This window comes from Pinus tabuliformis, chromosome 7 (genome assembly GCF_031772625.1).
Source record: "Pinus tabuliformis cultivar Carrire ecotype Pingquan chromosome 7, CPIR1, whole genome shotgun sequence".
NCBI lineage: Eukaryota > Viridiplantae > Streptophyta > Pinopsida > Pinales > Pinaceae > Pinus > Pinus tabuliformis.
In genome coordinates, this window is record NC_142293.1 from 2,073,957,927 (window position 1) to 2,073,972,394 (window position 14,468).

The following is a 14,468-nucleotide window of genomic DNA, read 5'->3' on the forward strand; positions in this document are numbered from 1 at the left end:
GATAGATAGTCGGGTGTGATTTCATTCAACTCTTGTCTTTATCAAATATGGATTTAGGAAGGATAGATAGCCTAAGTCAATATATTCCGGATAATATCAGTGAAAATATTCCATCAATCAGAAATCCCATGCCTTTGGTGTATAACCTTGGTTAATATACTATGCAAAGCCTTCCCTTGGGTCATTGATTGTATGGAGAAAGACTGTTATGCCAGTGTAGATAGACTGCTATGCCTCGGGATAACCTTGGGTAATAGACTATGCAATGGAATCCCTTTTCTTTGGGTGAGTGAGCGTTCTGCCTTAGGTAGTAAGAAGTGGTCAAATGAGATCTATTATATATGTCATTTCTGACATGTCTCATTGAAGGTGTGAACAATCAAGCACTCACTGAAAAGATTTTCCTGCTCACTGAACAGGCTTTCTGTCAGGCTGGCTTGTCCCTTCTCATAGTGTTCTGACTGGCTAGCTAAAGCAAGAGGTGATAACAATTCATTCAGTAAAGGCATAGCCGGTAGTTTCATCCGAGATCTCAGGTCTATCTATAGTTGTACCTCCTAAGAAGAATGAATTAAGGAAGTCGATCCGTGCTCATAAGGTCTAGCTGTTCGGGTGGGTAGGTGGTTTGGACTGAAGTAAAGGTAGTCTAATGCCATGACATCCTGTAGAAGTATATAGCTGTACCTGATAAGCCATTCATGGAGCAATAGATATCGGGCACATAGGTCTTAAGGTGGGTGGGTATGAAGGGTGTTATAGGAAGTCCTAAAAGTAAGGTAAAGGCTGCTCTCCATCTGAAGCAGTAGGTAATTCGGAATTGTATCGGCGAGGATTTGAAATCCAAGGTAATAGGGGTACCCAGCATATCTATCTATCAGCAAGTGTGATGGCAGGTCCGTGAATGCTGTCTGGAAGGCGAAAAGGTTTGTTTATCTATGGGAAGGCAAGTGCAAGGCTAGCTGTCTTAATGAATCAATTGTATTTGGGCTCATCCTGGCCCGAAAGAGAAGGTGCGAAGCAGCATTACCCACCCACTAAGCGATTAATTAAGCAAGTGTATAGGTAGAACAGTTCTAGGTATTCTGGTGGGTAAAGAGGTTGTTTGGTAACAAGGGAAGGTAGGATAAAGGTGAATAGCAAGAGTGTCTACCCACATTTCATACCTCCAACAAGTGTATGAAAAGGCCTGTGCATTGAATGCTCTAAGTTCAGATAATTGAACAACTGGCCAGTATAAAAATCATCAAGCTTTCTCAGGTCCTCCCTCCCTCCATCAACGATTGTACGGTATTCGGGTGATAGCCCGGGCTGTAAGTCAAACAAGAAACTATAATACTAGATAAGAATATGACATATCTAGTTGAAAAGAGAACAAGTATATATTCATTAGCAGTATAGAGTTGAATTGGGAACAACTGGGTGACGAGGTGACTGTAAGTAGGTTGTTGGCATAAGATAGCTCCGTGTATTGGTACCAGCCGCGTGTGAATATATCAGGTGTAATATAGACTCGTGGGCATAGCAAATTTCGTTTGGTAACAAGGTGATTCGAGAACTGAGGTAGGGACTAGGCGTGAATAAAACTGGATGTGTATGTCCGTAAGGAGAAAGGTAGTAGGACGTGAAACCACGCCCCCCTCCAGGCAAAGAAAACAGAAAATAGACATAGAATGGAAAGAAATACGACCAGGAACACTAGAGAGGGAGGAATGGCACAAGCGAGAAGGCAGACAGACTGGCTGAAAGGCCAACTAGGAAGGATGAATAAAGATAAGCCAAGGCAAAGGCTGCGGGCTTCCACCTCATAAGTAAGGGAGAGAGGGAGAGCCACAATGTGGTAAAGGAATGAAGCCCTAGAACAAGTGACGATCAGGGCAGACGATGCACCCAAGGTTGGAAGTAGGTAAGATAATTGCTATAGCTAGGAGCAACTAATATTGAGATATATTGAGCAGGTTGAGAGAATATATCCGACATTTCTAGAAAGAGAACGGGTAGTAAGATCAAGATGTAAAGGTATAAAAGGATATCATATCAGGTTCAAAATTGAGTTTCTGACGTGCGAAAATATAAAATCATGTTATCCCTTAACTAACTACTATCTTTGTCATATCAAATGAAATCCATAATATAACTGGACCAACCCTAAAGACCCTCAATATCAGAGAAGGACAATGAGAGGCTTAGGACAAACTAGCTTTGGTAAAGGCAGAAGAAGCGGTGGTGTACAAGGCTATATCGAATGCTGATACGCTCCAAAGGCCAAGGGATACAAGAGGTTCAGCGTGAAGAGCGGTGATTCCTACTACGACGGTGCAATGAGTGATGATTCATACTTATTGGAACAGAGCTAGGAGTAGGCCACCTGATATCCTGAATCCTCATCGATTAAGGATGCACAAGTAGGCTCGACCGTTAAGGCCACCATCGTGAACCTGCCAAACTCTCGACCAATGCCTTTTAGTTACTTATTTGAGAGGGGCACCCAATAATTCAAATGAAGGCAGGGCTCGACTGTTAAGGCTGCCATCGTGAGCTTGTCGAACTCTCGACCAACAGGAGAGGAACTATTATATATGTCATTTCATTCATTATATATGTCATTATGCATGAATGAGATATGTGTCATACCAAATTGATGACTGATCTGATAGATGTCATTTCTGACATCACCAGAGATTGAGAGAAGGTTAAGAGGGTCTTGCACTTCCTAAATAAAGGAGAGAGATTTCGATCTTCTCTATGTCATTATGCATGAATGACTCGATATATGTCATTCCGTGATGAATTATATATGTCATTGTGCTTTAGGGCTCAACCATCTTTACGGGGAGAAGAAAGACTAGTTCATGTCTCCTTGACTATAAGGTATGACCCCAAACATATATTACTGCTCGGCAAAGGTAGAATGACATATATCGAATGACGTAATTATGTATATAATGAATGAATGGAATCACTAGTCGAAATGAACCAATTAGTTTGAGATCTCGATTGCATAATGACATATGCATGATCTGCTAAAGCGTAATTACGCATATAACGAATGAATGCATTGATATATGTGTCATACCAGATTTGATGTGTGTCATTCTTAAGATATTGAATGACACTTTCTCATATACGTCATTATGGGTCATTCCTGATAGATTGAACGACATCGATACAGACATATTTCAGGTTACGGATTGGGAAATAGGTATTGCTTGACATGGATAGATATAGATTTCAGTAGAATGGCTACTCTCGGTAAAGGCCTTACTATTTATCTAAGCTGCTCGCTCGCCTTTTTATGTAATGCTTTCTCTCTAATGTCTGGGCAGAAGAGGGTAGCTCTCTCATGCTCTTATCAATGTCTGCCACAATGCTCGAATCAACTTATTAAAGTAGTCTCCCATGTCCCCGTCTTACGCCCGCAAATTCTTAACGGGACGATATAGATTAGACTTATAAGATGGGATTAGATAGATTCACGTGAGCATGTGACTTGTGGTGATGAGATAGAGATAGATAGTATCCATCCCACCCCAGCTCCAAACAACATGTATTTTCTAGTATAATTGCAGCTAGCCTTACTGCACTTGCTCTCCAATCGAGCCTGGCTTTTCCACTCGGTTCTCCCATGGGGATTATGATCCAACCATCTCGTTTCATTTAGTCCATCCCTTCTCGTTTAAAAGCCCACTGCACCAAAAGCTTAGGCAGCATAGGCACCAGTACATAAGGGGACCTCACCCATAGGCGGGTAGAGAGAAAAGTGCTTCCTGGCTTGCAGAGATACATGGAATTGAGAGAATTCACTTTCTTGACCAAATGGTATACCAGAGACCAACGACTTATTTAACTCCCTTTGACTTTCTTCACTGATGAAAATGCAGGTAATGCATAGCAGCTGTACCCTGTTTACCAATCATGTTGACCGATCATAGAGTGCCATAGTCATAGTTTTGATTTGACCGAAGGCTTTTAGTAAGGTCTAGTAAGTTCTCATATCGAAGAAATAGGCTCATACAAATGTGAGAAGCACAGTCTTGAACAATTAGGAATTATTCACAGCAGGTCTAGGGTTCGAGGAAACCCCCTGTTACACAACAATTTGTCACCGTTTGTCACCGTCCCTGTTATCTCTCACCCGCATACTGGAGGACTCATTCCGGGAACTGTGAGAAGTGACATGACCTGAAACCACTTGCATCATATTCCTCTTAGTATGAGCTTTATTTGCCCTGAAGACATCTCCTGCAAAATCCTCATGAAAACAACTTTTTTTACATTAGCGCGGGTTCACATTTTACTGCCCGCGCCAAGGGCGCGCCATTGGCGCTCTGTCCCAAAGTCGCACTCGCACCAACCGAATTGAGTAAAGTTTTCAACGACCAAACTCCCGAAGGTTCTCTTCAACCCATTCACCAACTGAATCTATGTTGAGCTAGGATGGTTTGGCTTCGAATCTCCATAGAAGGGAAAGTGGTTTGCCACCTTTCATGGAAGTTTCCAAGTGATAAAGCCAATCCCATGAATAATGTGGTTGATCCTATCTCTTTCCCTCTCTATCTATAAAAGCTTGCCTCTATGTCCTGAGCAAGCTAGTTAGAGTTACAATAGTTCCAGGAGTTTAAGAGTTTGAAGCTGCAAGAGCCTTCTTTGCACTCATAAGGCTAAATCTAAGTAAGGAGATTCTTGTCACCCAAAGAGAGAGAGGCTTGTCCCTCATCCCAACAAGATTTGCAAGACTTGTGTATTAAAGAGAGAATCCATACAGGCTGGTAGAATTTTTTTTATTGTTAATGGAAAAACCTGTGAGCAATTTAAGAAACCGACGTTTCAGACTAGCTAGGTGAGTCCATCATCAGGGCAATGAGATCTGAATTATGAGAAGAGAGAGTCGAGAAAATAAGCTATTAATAGAGGAATCGTAAGATATCTCTTAGCTTGTACTGTCGGCTGGAAGATTTACATTTATAAATTAATTAATTCAATTTAATTTCAATATTTTTTTTTTTTTTTAATTTATTTATTTATTAATTTATTTTTATTTGTTTATATATATTTATATATTTATTTTATTTTAAATTTCAAAATTGAGATAAGTCCGAAACGTCGGTTTCTTAAATTGCTCACAGGTTTTTCCATTAACAATAAAAAAAAAGACTTGTGTAGCTGACTACCCAGCCAAAGGAGGATTTGACGTCAGAACAATGGTTGTATTCTTCTTTGTTATTTATTAATAATAGATGACTATCATTATGGTTCTCATTGTCTCATGTTTGATGTTGAGTTATATCTTTTCTGACTGATATATAATTGCATCTACTAGATTTTATGCTTGTTTTCGTGTTTTTCTTTGCCTTTGCAGGTATCCTATCATGGAGATCGTGCGGGTCGTGACCGGCCAGGGCAAAGGAACGAAGGCGACCTCTCTTCGACGAACACTAGCGTTGGAATCCAAGTAGGTTCTCATCATCCACTTTGTATTTGCAATTAGGAACTTGCGTGATAGCATTGTGTCATTGTTTCTAGACCCGGTCTGGGCTAGTAGGGATCGTCTCTGTCCGTAGAGAGGATTTACCTCCACAACAATTTGGCGACTCCACTGGGGAGTTCTTGTTGTTTGATTTGTAAACTTTAGACGGAGCCTGAAGCATGGCCAGGTAGCCTTCGAAACGCTATTGCTTTGCATTAGCGAAGTAGATCAACGCCACTTCAGTCAATCTCCGGTTTGGTTTACGAACTAAACAACTTGGAGTTTGTCTTGTCTCTTTGGTTTTTTCTTGTTTTGATTGCTTAGATAGCTTTCTGGGTCAAATTTCTTGCTGTTTCTTGCTTCCTGGTTTGCCTAGATACTGTTCTCAAGCCCTGGGTCACCTGCTTTTGTTTTGATTTAAGTTAACTTGATTAGCGCGCTTTTTAGCCTAACAGTCGCGCTATTGGCGCAAGTTGCTCAAAGACAACCCGCGCCAATCCTATAAAGGCGCGAGTTGCAACCTGACAGTCGCACCAAGCTTGTCAACTTTTCAAGTTCGCTTGTTCTTAAGCCCTCCGAGCTTGGATTTGTGTCTAGCTGTCTTTATTTCGATTACTGGAGTGTGTTTGATCCTGATTTGACTGGTGTTAGACCTTCATCATTCGGGTGTTTGATTTTTTCTATCGGTTTCACATCTTGGCCCTAGGGCATCTAGTGGCTTTGTGCGCCGAGCCTCCTGGAGGTGTTTTGTGTTTGATCATCTGGTCAACATTGTGGTTATTCCTTTGCATCCGCTCAGTAGTTGTCAAAGTTTCTTCCTTGTTATTCAAGTGATTTGTTTCTTTATCGCTTGGGTCACTTGGCTTCGTTTGAGATTGGATCACATAGCTCATAAGAGGTCTTTGTATTTTCTTTTTGGTTTGAAGGATTGTTTTTGTGTTTTTGGGATCTGTTTGTGTTCTCATTGAGTGAAAGTGGTTTTTTTCTCGGTGTTACTATCTCTCAAAATTCATTTTGTGCACTTTGCCATTGAAAAAGAAAGCGAATAATCTTTGTTGCGTTACATTAGTTAATTAAAATTAGAAGCTTTTCATTGATTAAGTGATTTTAAGACAAAAGAAAAGTTTCGTTTATTTGTCATTAGCTGCATCAAAGTGATTCGTGCTTGTTTGTGGTCATTTTGTTTGAAAAATCCTTAACTCTCTTGTAGTTAGCATTCATCGAACGAAATGATATTCTTTGGCATGTAGTTTGCATTTAGGAAATTGTGAGAGATTACATACAGTAGGACCTGAAACTGAAACTTAATCAAAGATCAACCATAAAATGAACTGAATGAACTTAAAAATGCATTGGAACATAACGCTCACTAAGTAGAGGTCAAGGCTAGAGACGTGCTCCGGCATCGTTAAACCTAGTCACTGTTGTTTCACACTACGGTTGGGTGATTCCTCCTTTTGTGACTCGATAGTGGTCTAGCACGGACTTGAGCTCCCACGTACCGTCGCGTATATATGGGAGACCCCACTAGGTTATCATCCTTTATCCACAGGAAGCTGTGTCTGCTGCCTTACAAGCCATAACGCACCAAACACAACATTCGGGAAGATTGATTGCCGTACGAGAAGTCCTTGGTTTTCATATGACTGCCAAGGTGTATATGCAGTTTTACGGATTTGTTTGGTAAACCCTTTGCCTAGTCTCTCCAGAGTAGTCACTTTTGATCCTTTTCAGAATCCTTAAACGAAAAGGCTCACTTGAGTAGTTTGTCACTTCGGGCTCATAAAACATTCGAAGGCGACTAGAGTCACCTTTTTGTCCTTTTCTCGACTCTTAAAACATGAAAAGGTCAAGTTGTGTCCTTGCAACGTAAAATTCATTTGACTGCGATAAACATTACCTGGTTAGATCTCGTTTGCGTTAGCTTGAGTAGGTTTCTTTTTTGATGGCAACTTTTCCGGGGTTCACCAACCCAGGGATCCCCTCTGACGGGAACCCTGGTCATTTCACACCTTTTGGGAATGTTGGTGCTCCTTATATGGCAATGTTATCCCTCCCAGGGTTAACTGTTGGGTTGCCTGTTTGGTTGTTCTCAACCTCTTTGGTCCCTACCGTATCAACTACTGGTCAATCAGTCCCTCCACCTGAACAACATCATGTTGATTCTAAGGTGTACCTCTCCCCTTCTATGCCTACTTCTACGTCCTCATCTTCTACTTCACTTGGTGAAAGTCTCGATTTGAGTAACCCGGTGGCTAAGAAGAAGAAGAAGAAGACGAAGAAGAAGAAGGCTCCCAAAGGAGAGGTTACAAGCGCAGCTACTCCCTCGAGTACACCTGAGGTCGGGCCCCCTTCCGCTCCTCCGTGGAAGGTCAAGTTTCCTTGTCGATTATGCAAGGAGGACCATCTTCTTCGCGATTGTCCTGGCATTCCTAGGGTCTTAGAAGTATGGTCTCATGATCTGGCCCGCCCCTCATCGTCCTCTGAAGCTCACGGCAATGCTACCTCATCAGTTGGAAATGGTAAGGGAAAAGGGAAGATTCGAATCCCCTGTAGACTTTGTGAAGGCAATCATCCCCTTCACCTTTGTCCACTCATGGATAAAGCCTCCGTTGTCTTGGAAAGTCTTACAGCTCCTTCACCCCAACTTCCCGTTGGTTATCAACGTCTCTCTGCAACTGCAGATCGTCCCCCTGTTGACAAAGAGATTGCTTCAAATTCTTCTCTTGTCCAGGCCCCTCTTCCCAAACCCGACTGTCCCCAACCTGTTCCAGACCAACCATTGGTCGGAAAGAGTATCGATTCGAGTCTGCCTCTCGCTCACTCTGTTTCGGAAGAGAATCACACCCATGTTCTTCTCATCTCTTCAGATTCTCCTGAGTCCCGAAATGACTCTCCTAACCCAGCTGCTCTCGAAGGTTCTCCTTTGGTTCCTTTAGCACATGGGGGCAATCATACAATTCCCCCACCAAGTAGTCTGGTCGCTTCCTTTGATTGGAATCGCCTGATCGCCGGTCATCTTCCATCCCATATGCCTTTCCAGATCACAGTACATGGATGTGCTAAGGCAGTACCTGGAACTGTTTTGGATGAAGGGGCATCTGTCAGTCTTATGCCGTACACTACTTGGCAAGCTTTAGGTTCCCCGCAGCTTGGGCCCGTTACTCAGAATCTGTTGGCCTTCGACGGAGGAGCCTGTCCATCTCTAGGAGTTCTCCCAAAGTTCCCTATTACTTTGGGGGGCAAAACCGTCTATATAGACGTCTTGGTTACCCAAGGTGTTTTAGACTTTAGTCTTCTCCTTGGTCGCGACTATGTTTATGCCATGGGGGCCCTCGTTTCTTCTCTTTTCCGTGTGGTTTGCTTTCCGCACGATGGAAGAATTGTGACTATCGATCAAATGTCATTCATTAGTCCCCCGATGCCTCCTGTGCCGTTGTCGCCCCCTCCTAGTTTTCATCCACCAGTTGCATCTACCCCACCACAGATCAACTACGTGGCCACCTGTCCCATGCCTGGATCCAGTGATGCCGCCATCGTGCATAGTGTCCTGGGGGCATTGGGCCCTGACTTCCAAGATGTTTCCCTTCCACCGGGAGTGGCAATCTTGGAGGCCCCGACTTTTTATTCCTTATGATGAAGTTCTGGTCGGAGCATAGTTCCTTTCCTGTCTCAAGCTCCTTAAAAAATGAACCTGGATCTGGCCGAGGAAAGTTCTTTTACCTGTGTCAACCTCGCTAAAATAATGAAACAAGAGCTCGTGCAATTCGAGCGCAATAACACTAATGTCAACCTTCACTCCATTTTCAATGGACTGAAGCTTGGGGGGCATGTACCTCGAATTGAGACACCATGCTGGGGGGCATGCCCGTTCCTTTATTCTCAAGCATAGTTTGCATGTGTGTGAGTGCTTTTAAGCTTGCATAAAAAATAAAATCATCTTCAAGCATAGTTTGCATATGTGATTATCATGTGTGTTTTCAAGCTTGTGTAAAAATAAAATATACATGTGTGTAAATACATTTCACAATGGGTCGTTTGTTACGCAACTTATACAGTAAATTACATTTTGTGTCAATTATTCGCATAGCATATAACACATCATCACGTGTGAAAGATCCATATAAACCATAGGCATATGTATATATATGTGTGTCATAATGTTTGCACCGTGTGCGTTACAAAACCCAAAAAATAATACGTGTTCTGATACATCCTCGGACAACATGTCCCTAAAAAAATATGCATGAAAGAAACCTAGGAGTCTACTCATGGTGGTGCTCATGGTAGCACGTCACCGCGTGCACCAAGCGTCCTAACAGACGATGGATGCGGGACGGCACCCCCACCGTGTGCCTCTGATATGCGAATGACACATCCGCCAATCTAGCATAGCTTGGAATCCCTTGGGTAAGTCCCTCGAGATTCTGCACCAGCTCTTCCCCCACAGTGCCTCTTGCCTGAGGGTCAGCTGCAGGTTGGTCCCTCCTCGCTATAGGAGATAAACCGGTTGGACGCTCTAGGCCCACATCTGCATATATATATCACTGTCATCAGAACATGCATTGACAAAAAAAAAAAACGTAAAAAATACATAAAAGACAAGAGAAGATCATACCTAGCTCCTCTTCCCATTCCTCCCCCTCTGGCAGTGGGAGGTCTGGGTCCCCCATGAAGTTGGTTCCCGCGTATGGCCAGTCTTCCACCACGATCAACTGGCGGCGAAGCCATATGGAGAACTCGGGCCGCGAAGACATCTGCTGGCCCCCTCCTCCTCTAGGCATCAATGCTGCCCAGCGAGCCATCCTAGGCTCTCGTGGTAATGGGTCCGCTACTACAGCTCCCTGGTGTAGGAATTTACAGGGTAATTTCCACAGAAAGAATACCAAAAGGACACCGCTCACAACCAGATCTCAAATCAATACACCAGTATTTTTGACGTGGTTAAAACCCTCAGAGTGCAAGGAGGGAAACAGTCCACGGCCTGTCCCAACGTGGGTACTACAGGCAATTTATTAATCAAAGAATGAAAATTTACATAAGCTTCTCTCATGCACGGATTACCCGAACAATGACCCTCCATGCGCTTTAAATAGAACTCATGGACCAATCGGGTGTCAAGCCACGGATCAAGTGTCGGTAATACCGAGGTGAGAGTGAACCGTCGGATCACTACATATCGTGACCGTCGGATTGTAAGTTACAAAATGTACAACGGTAAAGAAACACACTTTACCTAACTCTAACCTAACTCTATACTAGACCAAGTTGAACTTAACTATATCCTATGTGTCGGAATATCCTAACATCCCCCCTTAAGAACAACTTGGGATAGGATTGAAGGATTTACAAATATGACACAATAGGAGAAGGAAGGAGGCACTAGAGCCTATCCCCCCTTAGTGACAACTTCCTGAACTCCAAGCATATATCGAAGTTTAGTGAACTTCGCCTCTGTGAGAGCCTTTGTGAAGATGTCTGCAACCTGATCATCTGTTGGACAATATTGCACTTCAAGAACATGGTCATGAATGAGCTTTTTGATGAAGTGCATGTGTAGTTCAATGTGTTTGCTGCGCTGATGCTGGACTAGATCTTTGCATAGCTAAATGGCACTTTGATTATCACACCAAAGTGTGGTTGGATGCTGCTGCTCAAAGCCAAACTCTGATAGGATCTGACGAAGCCACAAGGCTTCCTTACTAGCTTCCACGACACCACGATACTCTGCTTCTGCTGACGAAAGAGAAATGGCAGCCTGTTTCTTATAAGCCCATGTAATAGGTCCTGAACCAAGAGTGAAGACATAACCGGCAGTAGACTTCCGATCATCAAGGTCACCAGCCCAATCAGAATCAGTGAAACCAACTAACAGAGGAGCTGCTTTGGCACTGTAATGAATCCCAAACTGTACTGTACCTCGAACATAATGAAGTATTCTTTTAGCTGCTTTCCAATGACTTTCACGGGGGTTTTGCATAAAACGAGCAACAAGGCCAACAACAAAGGAAAGATCAGGATGAGTATGGGTTAAATACAAGAGTTTTCCGACAAGTTGACGGTATAAGGTAGCATCAACTTCAGGAGAAGTACAAGAGACTGAAAGTTTGACTCCAGACTGAAAGGGAGAAGGGGCTGGCTTACAGTCTTCCATGTGAAAATGACGAAGAATATCACAAGCATACTTGGACTGGGAAAGGAAAATACCCTCTTGGGATTGCAAGACTTGAAGACCGAGAAAATAGTGTAAGTGTCCTAAGTCTGTCATTTCAAATTTCTTTTTAAGGCTGGACTTCACATGGTTTATAAGGTTGGGATCACTACCAGTAAGAATAAGATCATCAACATAAAGAACAAGGATGATAAGAGAGTTGCCCACTTTCTTGGTGTAGACAGTATTGTCAGAATGACACCTAGAAAAGCCAGATTCTAAAAGAAAGCTATCCATTTTGGCATACCAAGCCCGAGGAGCTTGCTTGAGGCCATAAAGGGATTTCTTAAGTTGACAAACGAGGCTGGAGTCTGTTTGTATGAAGCCAATGGGTTGTTCCATATAGATTTCTTCCTGCAAGTCCCCATGCAAGAAGGCAGATTTAACATCCATTTGATGGACTTCCCATTTTAAAGAGGCAGCAAGGGAAAGAACAAGGCGGATAGAGTTCATTTTGGCAACTGGAGAGAAGGTTTCAGTGTAGTCAATGCCTTCAACCTGTGAAAAGCCCTTAGCAACTAGACGAGCTTTATGTTTATCAACTTTCCCATCTGGTCCATACTTGGTTCTGTAAACCCATTTGCATCTAACAAGTTTGCGTCCCTTTGGTAGAGGAACAAGATCCCATGTATCATTTGTCATCAATGAATGATATTCTTCATTCATAGCTGCTTCCCAATGTGGATGGCCTGAAGCTTCTGCAAAAGTGTCAGGATCGTGATTTACTGGAGCTGGAGCCAGTAAAGAAGAGGCTCTTTCAAACTGAGAACGTGTACGTCGCTGATCTGTAGGATCACCGGCAAGATCACCTGCTGCATCCCGAGTAGCACGGACCCATCTTGGAAGTTGAGGATCCTGAGAAGGTGGGGGAGGATTATCATCCTCACTTTCATCATCAAAAGAAGAAATGTTTTTAAAGATAGAAGAGATAGGAAGAGGTGGCACATCCGTCGGACTAGGCTCGGAGGCCGATTTATTTTCATCAAATTTTACATCTCTTCTAATGATAACATTTTTGGACTTAAATGGAATAAGTATATAACCTTTTACATCTTCAGAATATCCAACAAAAGTACATTTCTCACTCTTAGGTTCTAAAGCTTTATGCTTTTCATCTGGAATATGGGCCCATGCTTCACTTCCAAACACACGAAAGTGACTTACATCTGGTTTAATGGAAATCCAAGCTTCTTCTGGAGTGATATTCTCTAGAACCTTAGTAGGAGTGCGATTGATTATATAATTTGCACAATTAATTGCTTTGGCCCAAAAACTAAGACTGAGTCCTTTAGATTGCAGAATACAATTAGCCATTTCCTTTAAGGTGCGATTTTTCCTTTCAGCTACACCATTTTGTTGTGGAGTGTATGGAACAGTATGTTGCATTTGAATTCCATTTTCGGTGCAAAAGTTGATGAATGCATTTTTAACATATTCTCCACCATTATCAGTTCTTAGCTTAAGAATTTGATGTCCAGATTGTTTTTCAACAAATGCTTTGAAGGCCAAAAAAGTTGTAAATACTTCGCTCTTGAGTTTTAAGAAGTATACCCAAGTGCGTCTGGAGAAATCATCAATGAAAGTTAAGAAGTACTTGCAGCCAGAGAATGAAGCAACAGGAAGAGGACCACATAAATCACTGTGCACAAGCTGTAAAGGGGCTGAGGCGTGCCAAGAGGCACGTTTGTCAAAACTGTCCCGATGATGTTTTCCGAGTACACATCCGGAACAAACACCATCTTTGCAAGATACCATAGGAAGACCTGTCACCATATTTTCTTTACATAGATGCTGAAGGGAGCGATAGTTTAAGTGACCAAACCGCTCATGCCAAAGTTTGCTCACTTCATCATTATGAGCAACAAATACTGAGGGAAGATGGGATGACCCAAAGTTGTGAAACTTATACAACCTTTTGGAATCATCAGCAAGACCAGTAGCTAGAATCTGTTTAGGATCTTTTAGATCCTTGATTACAACATCATGAGGTGAAAATTCAACAATTTTACCTTCACCTGAATGAGTTATCTGATAGACAGATAGAAGGTTGCAGGATAAGTTTGGAACACATAATACATCATTGAACTGACCATTGTCTAGATGAACAGTTCCAGTCCCTACAACATTAAGAGATCTATCATCACCAATATATATATTTTTGGTGTTACAATCATTTAAAGAAGAAAACATGGCTTGGTTTTTGGCCATGTGACAAGAGGCTCCAGAATCAATGAGCCACTCATGAGAATGAGAAGAAGAAGAAGATACATTTAATGCATAACCAGACTGAGATGATTGACGATGACATGCAGAAAGTGCCGTTCCGGAAGTTGAAGTTGAAGTAGGCTCCAGATGGATGTTATGTTTCTTCATTGCGGCTTCCAAGGCTTCCATCTTCTTAAAGCATTTAGATTCTAAGTGGCCATCTCGATTACAAAAGTTACAATGTCTATCAGTCTTCTTCCATTTGTTTTTATTGGTCTTATCATTTTGCTGAAATGATCTTTCATTTTGAGGCTGAGATGGTTTAGGACCATTCTTTTGAGGATATGACTTCTTAGGATTCTTTGAATTTGGGTGCTGCTGGGTGGCTAACGCTTTCGTGGAAGAGTTTCCAAGATTAAGAAGACCAAGGTGTAAGAGTTTTTCTTGTTCTCTTATTAAGGAATCACAAAAGGAGTCAAAGGAAGGGGCCTTGTATTCTTGTCCTTGACAAATGAAAGCTTCCCTTGTAGAATGGAAAGTGGAAACAAATACAGAGTAGGCTGGTCCTAACTTAGTAAGGATGGAATA